This window comes from Euprymna scolopes, chromosome 17 (assembly GCF_053919585.1).
Source record: "Euprymna scolopes isolate OS-2025 chromosome 17, ASM5391958v1, whole genome shotgun sequence".
NCBI classification, from domain to species: Eukaryota; Metazoa; Mollusca; class Cephalopoda; order Sepiida; family Sepiolidae; genus Euprymna; species Euprymna scolopes.
The window spans coordinates 17,567,331-17,581,901 of NC_136498.1; the positions used below are offsets into that span (position 1 = coordinate 17,567,331).

The 14,571-nt window shown below is 31.9% G+C and overlaps 1 protein-coding gene across 1 annotated transcript in view; it reads left to right on the top strand.

Moving 5' to 3' along the window:
* LOC145296700 (trimeric intracellular cation channel type 1B.1-like) overlaps positions 1 to 14,571 on the top strand; it is an 86,385-nt gene that overhangs the window by 50,931 nt on the left and 20,883 nt on the right. The window lies entirely within an intron of this gene.

A 14,571-nucleotide genomic window follows, 5' to 3' on the forward strand; every position in this document is an offset into this window, starting at 1 on the left:
TGTTCTACATTTGAATAAACCAAAGTGACCATACCATCAAAGTTTCATGTTCTGCACACATCTCATTATAACTGTCCAAATTTAGTATTCCTTTTAAGATAATCAATTCTAAGTTTGTCTTTAAAGGAAAAGCTAAAGGGAAGAAGTAATGCTAATGGGCTAGAGAGAAAAACTATAAAAGACCTAGCAATAGGTTAGTTTGGAAGTCAATTTCTAAAAACCATTCAACACTTGTGAAATTGTAAAATGGATCAGCGCTTTATACCTCCTGATTCAACTGGGACTTGATATACTTAGATGATCTTAGAATGTTCGTACAACATCGTTAGCATTACTCTGTTGTTGCTGTTGTTGAGTATCATCCATTCATTCATCGCATATGAATCGGATGATTGTTGTTGGCATTCGTTTCCTTAATATCTTTCGTTAGAATTCTTTCCAGAAAGACATTGGGTATTTACAGAAGGGATCAGGATCCCTGGGTGAAAGTGTTTCTGTGGAATGAACTGGGCTTGAACTTGGCACACTCAGATTGTCAGTTTGTACCATTAACCACTGAGCCACCATCATTTTCTTTCTGCTACAGTTTAGGATGAATCATGCCAAATTAATCGACCAAGAACTACATAATGCATGTTGCAGATCTTTGGTACTCACAATACAACCCACTACGAACAGTGTAGAGATCTCCCCTTATTTTTTTTTTTTTATTTCATTTGACTTCAGTCGAAATTCTCAGAAATCAAGAGACCCTTCCTTCTTGGGGCTTATACTTCATCACTATATGAGATGTATAATCGTTCCATTTAGCATTACAAGTTAATTTTTTCTTTTTAGATAATTATTTTATCAACTTGCATGAAAAGAGCTATGTAAAAGATGCTTAAAACCATTTGAATTATCAAAAGTTATGAGAATTTTAAGTTCCAAAATTTATGCTTTTCCGTGGACATTTTTCTTTAGAAAAAGTCGGTTAAATTACAGACCTCAACATTTCAAGAAATTCGGTAATTTCGCCACCATTTATTTATTTTTCAAGCTATTCTAATGAAACTTTGTACTCTTATGTAAAATTGTGTTCTTTCTGATCATGCAGTCAAATCTGATTTATCTCTTTACCATAAGCCATAAATTATAAATTCAGATGTACAAATTTCTTTCTTTTTTTTTTTTTTTTTGTAACTGCCACATAGTATCATACAGTGGGTGTCGTTTTATGAGCAAAACTAAGTATTATAGTAGTATTTAAATATAGCTTTATTGAGAATAGGTATTTTCCTGCCTCCTCACCAAAGGAGAGCTTAATCTTGGATGTAGCCATTGAATGTCTAAAGAGCATTCATGGCTTGTATTTACTACTCCCTCAAAGAAAAAAAAATTGAATAGATATGAATTAATCTCAGAAATAAATGAAGAAAATTTTTATGTAGATTTTTGATTTCTGTAAAAGATGAAATTCCCATAGTCGACAAGAACTTATGCATTTTGGGACCAGTCCAATTTTCAATTTTGTAAATCCTCTCTATCTGGCCCAAAATATACCCCTATTTTCTGAGATGCAACCATAAATCTTACTCTACATGAATCCTCGATGTAACTTTCACAGTACCAGGATACCAGGAATCCTGATAAGCAACAACTATATATTCACCAGTTGATGGTAATGTTTGTCATTTCTATTCTGTTTTACTGAAAATTCAATGGGTTTCTAAATAATAACGTTATTATTTCAGCATGGTAGCATAAGTGCACAAGTACCTGTTATTTGTTACATATTTTGACCATTAAAAACACAATTCTACCTTTAAGTACAAATAAGAAGTTAAACGCATGTACTTAGTACATTTTGTTGTTTTTTTAACGTTTTTAGTGCATGTGTACTAAAAGCGTTAAAAACAACAAAATAGCATTGTTTGGAAATCAAATTTGAAAAACTTGAAAATAATTTTTTTTAAATTGACAAACTCAGAATAAAAAATGACTAGTCTAGCAAGACAGTTTTCTATTTTTAAGAGAATACTTTAATCAGCTCAGCGCATGACGCGCTTAGCGACCGTTTTTCTGTAAGCGGATTTGATTTCTATAAAAGATAACATTTTAAAGAAAATTCCGCGCAATTAATAATTATCAAATATTTACATATTATACATGAAAATAATTCTGAAACTATTATCTATATGAAAATGGATGATATATGCCGATTTATCTTATCAATTTTGAAATATTCTTTGTCAACTTTGCTCGGTCGTAACTTTGCTTCATGCGATTGTAAAAATATAAATCAAACACCAGTAGAGATGGACTTTTTTGATTATATAGCCTGTATAATTTCAGCCATATCCAATCAAATTTAACCCCATGCATATGTATCCAAACGTAACGTATAAAATGTAAACATTGAAAAAACTGTTTCCCTATTAGTTATCATTTTTTTTACCGTTTTTTCATTTTTAACTTGGAGCATAAAAACATTGAACGCATAAAAGAAAAATAAATTAACATCATTGGAATGCTTATTTTATTCTCTTTTCATCAATGTAATTCTTTTAAAAATTGACCAACAAATAAAAGATGACTTGTTGAAGCACATTAGGTATGTAATATTGCCGATGTCCATGAAAATACAGCATACGCTTGTAATGCTATTCCATTACAGTTCTCCTTTAACCCTAACCCAAACACACAGTAAAATAGTTGAGAACATAATATTCCTCTTTCCAATTGACCATTTGAATATGTTATAGTATATCTTTATGGTCTGTTAGTCTTACTGGATACCAGAACAATAATTTATCTAGTCTGGTGGAGTATCCAGCTTCGTGCTGTTACTAGAGGCATCATTAATTGGAGAAGTTGTCACAATTCCTCATAAAAGCTATTGCGGGTTATCCGTACTGAGATTTTAGTTGGACCACAAATACCATGTGATTTTTAATATTTAGTCAGGATTTACTAAAGTATCCGTATGCCATGCTTTCCTGACAAACTCTTGTACAGAGAGATATAGAGGGTAGTGTCCAGTAGGAATTCAAGTTCTCTTTTTACTCCCCTTATCAGGAAACCAACAGAAGACCCCCCCCCCATCTTATGTAGCCATGAACAACCAAGAGGCAGATTGAAATCAAGAAGCAGTTTTCTGACCAAGAGAGCCTTGATCCTGTATGGTCATAGAACTATAGCATTAAGAAATGGAAGGATTGGAATGACTATTTGCACAAAGTTATCAAAGAACGCAGAACATCTCCAACATGGAATGGATCTCACCAGGAAGGACTAGTTGACTTTGAACCGAGCAAAGTGAAAGTTGAAAGGACAGCCAGCAACCTGTGTAGGTCAGGACTAGCAACAATAAGCAATTACACTTGTAGAAATTCCAGACTAGCGATGGAACACATCCACTGTGACTGTAGTGATGGTCATCAACTCTAAGTCTGTCTTTTTAAGAAAAGGCCAAAGGGAGGAAGTAATAAGAATGGACTTAAGATAAAGACTTGACTAGAGATGGGTTAGTTTGGAAGTCAATTTCTAAAAGCTGTTTTACACATGCCAGATTGTAAAATGGATCAGCTGTGATATTGTTTTGTGATTAACGAGTATCATTCAGTTTGTACAGCATAATCACATTGATACACTGGTTCTTGTTAGATCACTAAAGTTAAGCAACATTGAGCCCAGTCAGTATCAGATGGGTGATTAATTTGGGAATACTAGGTGCTGTATGTAGGAGGCATCAACACTTCCCGGCAAGAATTGCAAAAAACCTGATGTCATCATTTCCTCTAAAGGGGATATGCATGCGACTAGAGACTGCTTGTGAATTTCATACTCCCATAAAACTTCCTTTAGAGGAAGCCGGTTAAACAGGGATGTATTTTAAAAGTGCTCTTTCCAGTCAGAGGAATGTATTATAGGCCTGTACCCCACCGAGACATTTTTTTTTTTTTTTTTTTTTTTTTCGTAAGCACCTGCTCTGAAAAAGGTCTCTGCACATCACTGCGGTTAAACCTGCCTAGGGTTAGTGTTGCAGCTTCATTTTCCTTTTTTTCCCTCCATTTGTTCTGATCAAGGTTTGGTGAAGAGTAACTTTTATACCTAACAAAGGATCCAGTATATACATGGGATATAGGTGGGAGGATTATGGGTCCCAGAAGTCTGGTATTGGGAACTAAGAGGATATGTGTAACTTGATGCTCAACAGTAAATCCAGTGTTGGAATGATAAGATATGATGATAAGGCAACTTTGGGGTAGCTTTCTGGTTTTTAATGTTACTTAAATGACATCTCCAATACGGTTACTATTACGAGGAGAGACTACTACTTCTAAGTATTGATGAAACTAGTTGCACCCTTGCTAAGAATTTTTTGTTTTTGTAGCTTCATCGTTAACTGTGACATTAGTGAGGTTGACTATGTCCTCCTCTCCTCCACCCCCACAAAAAATACGTTGAGTTAAAATTCTGACATTTCTTCGATAATCCTATCATGACAAATGAACGTATACTCATTTACTATTTCAAAGGAGGGGAGGAGTTAATGCTTGGTAAGAGAAGGAGAAAACCTATGCAGAATGAAGAGGAAATGAGTTTTGCAATGGTTACTTGATAAATGTTTCTATTTGAATACAAAGAGATAAAAATGCAACAAACATGAGACTTTATAATCTGAAAAGAAACAAAAACAACGAAAATTTAAAAGGTTATAATTGTATGTTTTACTAAAAATTGGGTTACAATAATATTTAAGCTTTACAATATTTTTTAGGATATTTTTATCATTTAAAGGCAAATATTTTATTAGGATAACACTTGTTTATATTCTATCCTACCTGTGTATGTCAGCGTCAGTTTTTACCTAGCTTCCACCATTTTTATAGCAAATACAAAGAAAAATATTGGAAATTTTGTGAAAAAAAAACATTTTATATTTTCATGCCTACAGCCTGTCTTTGTTCTATCGTTATTTTCATGGCAAGTGCTCGTCTGAGCTCCAATCTATGGTTCCCCACTTGCTAAGCATTCACAAAACATTCTATTAGCTACAACCACTATCAACAATTTTTCCCACTCTCTGTGTGTAAATCCAAACATAACCTCTCATTTGAAAATGGAAAAAGGTTCCGCTAAATTTTATCTATAGTTTAATTAGACCTCAATTAAGCAAAATTCCTTGAATTTTAATTTCTTTTTAAGACCCCATTCTTAAATTTCAGATATTATCAATAATCAAAATTATGTAATGGATTTTGATAAAAATTAGAATAAGGGTTCTAGACACAAAGTTTAGTATCCTTTTAATCCTCGTAACTGGATGTAAAAGTGGTGTAAAATTTCTGTCCGAGGGAGGGAGCGTAATTTTATCCATCCTGAGACGGGTATTCTAGTTGGCATATATAGGTGTAAATGTTATTAATTCCTAAAAGCTAACATTTTCCTGACTTTTTTTTTTTTACATAGGCATCACCACATTATCAAGGCCAAGAGGCCACTTAAGGATAAGGGTTAAAGAGTGTACAGTAGAAATTGGACAATATAGTAATCATTAGTAATGAAAATTTGGTAAATTTGATAACTTATATGGAACAGCTCATCAAGAACTTATTTACGTTAGACTTGAAGACAACCATATTGTAATCAGCCGGAAAGCAGGAAAACGGAAGACAATTCCACAGGCGTGCAGTTCTAAGAAAGAAGCTTTGTTCATGGAATCTACGTTTAGGTTTAGGCACAGATAAAGAGTGGGGGGAATTATTGATAGTGTTTACAGCTAGACGAGTGTTTCTTGTGAAAGTTTGGCGAGGGGGGACCATAGATTGAAGCTCAGTCGAACACTTTCCATGAAAATAACGATACATCAGAGACAAACTCACAACATCTCTTCTGTGAGATAGAGGTTGCAAGGAAGAGAAAAGGACATCTCCTACGAGGCTACAAAGTCTACTTTGAACTCTATCAAGGCAGGACAAGTCCTTTCTAGCAGCTCCTGCCCAGATGTGGCAACAGTATTCCATCCTTGGACGTACCTGGCTCTTATATAGATAGAGAATAGCATCAGCAGTGAGATATCTACCGGATCGATAGAAAGATCCCACCATTTTTCCAGCGGCCTTGACTACAACAGTAATTATCTGATTTGCAATTGAGTTAAGTCAAAAAAAAAATGTAGTAATCGACAATTCCCTCGCGGCAGCGTCATAAGTGAAATGATTTTTTGAAATTTTAACTTGTTTGTTCCCCTTTTACGTGACCTTTTGAAACTATTATCTTTTTATCTGTAGAGAAAAAAGAATGCTCTTATTCTTTTTGTCAAAGTCTTTACTTATGTTCAACAATAAGCGATCGACAATTGCCCCCACTATCCAATCATTCTGATTTTGTTTGCACGGCAACAGATAAGCCTAGACTGTTTGCCCAGCAGTTCATCTTAAACTCCACTTTGAATTCCTGCATATAAAGCCACCATTCGTTCATGCACGCAGTACTTTTGCAGCATTTAAGCTGATTCACCAACACTAGTCTTTCCCTCTTGGGCAGGGTACAAAGAGCCTTTGGTTCTTTGTTATTGTAATGAAATTCGAAAATTAAAATATTGAATTTCAAGTAAAGCCAATAGCATCTGCTGAATTGTCGGGTCTCAGTAATGAACATATCCAAAAATTACGTAAAACAACAAGGTAGAAAATTGATTATTAATAAAAATGGTTTTCAAAAGCAATTAGCAAAAACTGAGTTTTGTAAAAAGAAACTGGAGAGTTCTAATTGTAATAAAAGGGATGCATATATTTTCTGAAAATGAAAAATCTTTGGCTGAGTTAGCAAAACTTAAATTTCGCTAATCGTCTTCGAAAGCTGTTTTTAATTTTCTATCTTATCATTTTTCGTAATTTTTGGGTATTTTCATTACTGCAGCATAAAATGCCTATACAGTTAAAAAAAATACTTTAAACTTGTGCAAGTTTTAACGTCATCAAAGCTATTGTTTTTCTAATTTGTATTCTGCCTATTCCTTTATCAACCAATCACGTTTGTATTTGCATACAAACAAGCAAATTCCAAAACACTGTTTGATTCAAGGCTTAAATTGAACTAATTTAAAATTAGCAGGCGCTGGAAGGTTTGAAATTACACCTTAGTTTATAAATTAGATAAAATAAATCTTGGTTAGAAATTTAAGATTATGTAAGGCCAAACCCAAAATAATAATTGAAACATTTTTTATTTATTTATTTATTTATTTTTTTTTGTCTTTTGTCTACACAATTCTAAAAGTGCGAAATTAATGCACAAAAAGAAATTAAAATATTTCCCAAAATGATTGCAATTATTGAAATGAGAAACTATTCAATTTGGTATCCCAAACCAAAGTTTTTTTTGTTGTATCTAAAAACTTTTAATATGACCACATAGATCGTTGCAAAACACATGCTAAATTTATTTTGGTAGCATAATTAGCCACAAAATTAGAACCATTAAATTGGAATTAGAAAATTTGCTGTTTTTGTGTTATTAGTTCAGAAGCCAATTTTCGGTGTATAGTGAAAAATGCAAACTTCTAAACATAAAAAATTTGTACAAATGCAATGTCTTCTTGTGGTAAATGAAGATTTATTATAATAAAAAAAAAAAGTACATTGGGGACACTGTCAAGGCAGCTGCAAAAAAAGTAGGTTCTTTACAGTGCTAGAAAGTTACTCCCACTTGAGAGTATCCTGTACCTCTACAAGGCCACCATTTGGCCATGTATAGAATGTACTCTGACATAAATACCCTGACTAACCGGACAAACAGCAAAATCCCACCCCTACACTGTAAAGATCCCTAGATGTCAGAAAGCCTTTAACTCAAATTGTTTTTTTTTTGCTCGAACTATACTTTGGAATTCCCTCTCTGGGCCCCTGCTTCCTTGATCGTACTGACATGCAGAAGTTCAAGTGTAATGTGAACAGATATCTTCCTACATAGTATCCCTGTAAATTTGGTAATAATTAGCAGACTCTTGTGTCAAAGTGGTGTTGTGCTTTGTCTGAGATGAAATAAGTTTAAATAAAATAATTAAATTTTTTTTTTCTTTAACAATTTTTATTTTTTTACATAATTCTAAACATGGCAAATTAATGTTTGAAAAAATTTCCAAAAAATATTTCCCTTAAATGATTGCAATCGTTGAAATGAGAAAATATTTAATTTCTATTCAGTTAAACCTTTTCTTATTTATATCTATAACATCTTTTTGACTAACGTACATACACACACACACACACACACATATATATATATATATATATATATATATATATATATATATAGGTACACTTGTGCCCGATATTATTCATACCCCTCGGATCATTGAGATTTCTATAAGAATATTGCTCAAACCAGAAGGTAGACAATATTAAAGGGATTTCAAACAATAAATCAAGCATAAGCATTTAATTTAAACTCAACAAATAAATAAATTATGCAAGTTTGAAACATTATACAAAGAAAAACAATAATGGCACTAGTTCAAAATTATTCATACCTCTCTTACTAATAGTCAATAGCATGCCCTTTATTCTTAATAACTGCCTGTAACCGTTTTGGATATTTATCAACAAGGTTTTTACAAGCATCAACACTGATTTTTGACCATTCTTCAATGCAGTAGTTCTCCAAATCCCTCAAATTTCTAGGTTTCCGCTTTTTAACCTCAGTTTTCAATATGTGCCAGAGGTTTTCGATAGTGTTCAGGTTGGGACTCTGGCTAGGTCATTCCAAAACATTAATTTGATTATCCTCAAACCATTTTTGACTATTTTGGCAGTATGTTTTGGATCATTATCCTGTTGAAGGACCCAGTTTGGTCCTAAATGGAGCTTCTCCGCATCCTGTCTAATGTTTTTCTGGAGTATCTACAAATATTGCTCCTTCTTCATGGTTCCATCTATCTTGACCAAACTACCTGGACCACTAGCCGAAAAGGAGCCCGAAAACATTAGGCTACCACCATCATGTTTCACCGTGGGTATCGTGTTCTTTGGGTTGTAAGCTTCTTTCTTCCTCCAAACGTAAGAAGCATCCATATGGCCAAACAATTCAATTTTTGTTTCGTCAGTCCACAAAATACTTGAGAAAACGGACTCTGGAGAATTCACATGGGTCCTAGCAAACTTTAGACGTGCTGCAAGGTGTTTTCCGGTGTGCAATGGAGTCCTTCTTGGTCTTTTTCCTTTCAGACCATTTTCATGCAGAGTCCTTTGTAATGTTTGCCTTGATATTTTTATGCCAGAAGACTCCAGATTTTCTAAAATATCCTTAGTAGTGGTGGTTGGATTTGCATTAACACTTCTTACAATATTCCTGGTGGCTCTAGCAGACAGTTTCCTTTTCCTTCCTCTACCAATCAAGTTGTTTGTTGTGTGGTGGCTCTGGAATTTTTTGATGATGCTCTGTACTGTTGCTGTAGGGACCTCAAATTTCTTGGAAATTGACTTGTAACCTAAACCATCCTTATGTGAATTCACAATTTTAGTCCTAAGATCATTACTAAGCTCTTTTTTCCCCCATTCTAATAATTTTTATTCTTTTATTGGTTTTCAGTTGATATCATTTTAATTTCTGAAAAATGCAAAAAACGAAATGAAATTAATCAAAGGTTGTATAAAAGCATTCAAAATAAGAATCAAACAGGAAACAAACAGTCAGAAACTCGATTAATACTGAAAAAATAAGGGGGTATGATTATTTTTGAACATTGCAGATTTTATAAATAGCTGTATATTTCTTTTATTACAAGTATCCCGAGATTTTAAAATGACGAAAATGATCAGAAGAGGTTTATTAAGAATATGTATCAATATGGACGTAAACAATAAATTCTTACAAAGTTACACCTAATAAACTCAATTTTCAAGGGGGGTATGAATAATATCGGGCACAAGTGTGTGTACATGTTTATATATTTGTATGTCAATCATTAAGAATTTGGGAACACAACTGCTAGGCAGAGGAATCCAAATGTGAGCTATATTTAGTTTAATTTAATTTTATTCAAGGGAAGTGTATGCAGTTTGTGAAAATTTGGATACTTCCAATTTTTGTAAAAATCTTAACAATCGGTATTAAACATCACTTATTAAATAGTTTTTGAATTTCAGTTTCTTTGGAATTTTTTAAAATGGTTCTTAAGAGGTATGATATGGACACAAACTATCATTTTATCATTGAAAAATTTGCATTGAATTTGATCATAGTCATTACATACCAATTAAAAATAGATTTCTTGACTTTCAATTTTTCTTAAGACTCCTTACGCTTAATCCTTAAATTTTTATACTATCTAGAATCAAAATGATGTAATGAATTTTAATCAAAATTAGAATAAGGGTTCTAGATAGAGCTCTACAGACAACTTTATCTTTAGTTGACCTTGACAAGTAAATATTTTCAGTTACTAGCCAAACCCATATGATTTTTGGAATATGAAATTTTTGTTGCATAAAGATTTTTTGTGACTTTTTTTTTTTTTTTTTTTAAATTGTAATTCCGAATTTTATATTAAGACTTGAAGACATAAACTTTCAAATTTCTTATGCTTTTCAAACAACCTTCGTTAAAGAAAAAAAGTATATTTTTCTATTAAATCTTTTCTTATTTGATTTTGTTCATTTTATTTTGACTTGTTGTCCGAATAAAATTCAAAATAATTTCAGTTATTTGTTCATTTTATTTTAAAAAAATAATGGTTGAAAATACAATTTTCATGTAGTAATGAGTTTTGGAAGATTGTCAGTGAAAAAACACATGTGTTTCATTATTTCTAATCGCCACTTGAAAAAAATTACGCACAAATGCGACTGTTTTACTCGCAACATAGAGCCCTGCTAGACACAAAATATAGCATCACTATATTTTACTTCATAAAAGTTGTGCAAAACTGTTCTGTTTTTTGGGAATTTTACCTGTCCTAGGACGGGTATTCTTCTAGCTATATATTGGATGTATAGTTTTGAATGTTATTAATTTTTCCTGAATACAACAATAATTGTCTGTCTGGTTTGCAATTGAGTTAACAAAATATAGAAAATGGCAGAAATTTGGATTATTTTGAACTACTGTTCTCATTTTGAATTTTATTCGCACAACAATTTGGCTGATGTAACCGCAGACCTTCGTCAGGTTTATCTTGTTGAACTTGACATTTTGTACAGAATTTCAATTGGAATCCTTTATTTAATCCACAAGGGTAACATGCTTTTGATCCGACAGCCATGACTGGGTAGAAGGCTTAAGCAATTTTCAATTTTATTAGTATTGTCTGCACTAAAGATTGAACCTTCAACCTCCAGAAAATAATTTTACCTAATACTCTATTTGGTATGCCACGGGTCCTTGTGGACAATACTAGTATAAAATTTCATGCAGATTCCCAAGTTCGACAAGATACAGGTCAGAGGTTATATCAGTTGAAATGTAAGATTAAGACTCGAGATGAGAACAGTAGTCCGAATCATTCAACTTCTCATCTAAAAAATTTAGAAATATAAGACTAGAAATGTTTTTCTTTTACGTGAACTTTGAAACTGTTATTGTTTTATCCTCAGAGAAAAAGGAATGCTCTTCTTCTCGTCATAGTTTTTACTTATAGTCAAACTTGTAACCTTATGTAACATGGACGTTACATTTTAACACAGACATTACATTTTAACATGGACCCGACCTGTGTAGGAAAGTCTCGCAAAGAAACAAAGGAAAGAAATTAGACACAATTTTATAATTTTTTGGAAAAGAAAAGGCATTTATTACTGATCGTTTTCATACCAAACCACCTGACATGTATTTTTCAAGCCAGCGACAATATGGTCATCTGGAAATCTTAAAAGTTTTGGAGATAAATGAGTCCTGCATATTATTTAAAAGTTCCAACCCTACCGCCACATAGTTAAAAAAAATTAAATAAATAAAAATAAAGTGCTTAAAAGTCTTTCTCCACCACATACTTTTTTCATCTCTTTTGCCTTTCTCTTCCTCCGCTGTGACGTCACCCTGTGCCACGGCTTGGTCATTTGCATACATATAGATGCTGCTACTGCTATATACATGCCGGTGGCTTGGTTGCACTTACACTTTTTTTTGTTTATTACTTTTTACAATGATACTTGACAAAGTTTTTTTATTTTCCCTCCTATTTACATAGAAAGATATAAGCAGACAAGAAATGCCTGGCCTTTATATAAAACAAAACTATAAAAGTTGAAAAAACGATTAAAATTTTAAAGATTGTAAATGTGTTTTATTGAAAACTGTTAAAATCAAATTTATGCCTGATTGTAGTATTTAAGAACTTCAGGCTTAAATTTTATAAGTCAATAAAATGTAATTTTAAACCTTTCAACGTTTTCTAATCTAAAATTAGAAAACGTTGAAAGGTTTAAAATTACATCTGCTTTCTTTATAAAATAGATAAAGTAAGCCATGATTAGAAATTTATACGTAAAAAAAAAAAAATTATAATTGAAATATTTTTTTTTCTACATAATTTTAGAAATGGCGATCCAAAAGTAACTGCCATTGCAAGTTCAAAAGAAAAAAAAGAATTCTGTACAGTTTTTATGGCTTCAAAGTGAAGATGTTTAATTTGAGTTTGACTAACAAGGGTATATTTTACCTGGTATTGACATAATCAAGTTTGGTTCTTATCCCTACATAAACAAAAAAAGATCTGCATGATCTACATACCCATGACGAAAAGAAATCATATTTCAAAAATAACAAATCGATCAAGTAGTTTTATTTTTAAATAAGAAAATCAAATTTTATAAGTAACAGAAGATGCCTGTTTTGTCAAAAGTTGTTAGTTTTGTAAGATTTTTTTTTTTTTTTTTTTTTTAAATAAAAGGTTTTAAATTTTTACTTTACTTGAAAAACAAGTAGTAGGTCTTTTTTGAAAATAGCTACTGATTTTGACTTGCTTTTTCTTTATTTAATAGCATTGAGGTATTTGAAATTTTTTCTACTTTCAATATAAGGAAAATCTTTCATGGCTCTGAGCAGCTGAAAAGCATAAATTCTGTAATGTTAAAAAAAAAAAAATAAATAACAATGATGTGGTGACGTGATCAAAGTTTAGCCTTCTCTGAAAACAAGGAAATAAATATCTTCTGGAGACTTCTCTAATTACTAAATGTTAGTGGTTCAGCTTCAGACTAGCAACCTGATCCTATAAAAATATTCTTACTATGAAACCGATCAACAGATTTTTCAGAATGCAGAAATTGCTAAAGTCACCATTTAATTTTAAAATTTTCTACATCTAAGGATTAATATTACTGCTTTCATCATTGCAACATATTTGTTAGTCTTGGGACGATTAATCAGAATCGGAAATTGAAAATATCTGAACGTTTTGGGGTATCCGAATCGTAAAAAAATTTGTGCCTATCTTCCGATGCCCAAAACGATTGTTTTTATTTTTCATAGTTCTTTACTTTTTGTTTTAAACCTAATGTTCTACGGCTCATATTAATGATGAAATGATAAATATTTATTGATTTTAAACGACCAGTAAAACTAAAATCTATAGGTCACACCCATAAGTGTATTTTTATGTTTGCGAAAATATATGCACATGGTACATGGGATTTTGGAGCAATGTGCCCCTCCCCCCTAAAAACAACAACTTTATACATCAAAATTATAAAGAATCAGAATCTGTAATTGAGAACAGAATTGGTAATTGTTTGGAATTGGGGAGAAAAATATTGGAACCGTCCCATCACTAATATTTGTAAAAATGATGCTGTTTGTTTGAAGCAGTATTGAAGAATTCAGGAATATTATATTAAATCAAAGATAGTAGGGTGTTGTGTTTTTTTGTTTTTTTTCCAATTTTTAATATTTTGAGGAATAACCTCCTTTTCAAAAGGAAAAATAATCTCCATTCAACTCTTCGAGTTATGTTTATGCATTTTTTCAAATAAGGATTGATAATTTGTATCTGAATTGTTCAAACTCCTATTCTTGAGTGTTATTCTCAATGTTTCGACTGATGTAACTTCCAACTTCTTCCAGGTGTATCTTGCCGGACTTGGAGAATCTGCAAGAAATTTCAAACAAAACCTGAATGCTCTTGTTTCATTAGGAAAAAACAACTTTACTTTATCATAGTGATATAATTCTATTTATGCAATTTTTTATATGGTAGATAGAAAATTTGTATTTTAGTGAAAGTTTCCCCAATCTTTTCCAGAACACTGGTTCTACTAGTTAGTTTTAAAATTTTCTGCTAGTTAAAGTTTGTTGCTTTTGCAACACAATGGGATTTAAAATGAATGCATTTCCGGTAAAGCACTATTACATATTTATGTCGTGTCTTAGTGTAAATTCCAAAAAATTAAACTAATAAATGAACAAGTAAAACTAAAATTGAGTTTTATCTATGTCTTGATGTGGAACAACTAATTCTGTATGACAAACTGACTTATCTTCCTTTCAATTAAATCTGCTATTTCAAAATACGAAATGTAAGACTGTATGTATGATCTTTTCTCTTTTTATTTATTTTTTTTTGTAAAAACTAGATCTAAAACATCCGTT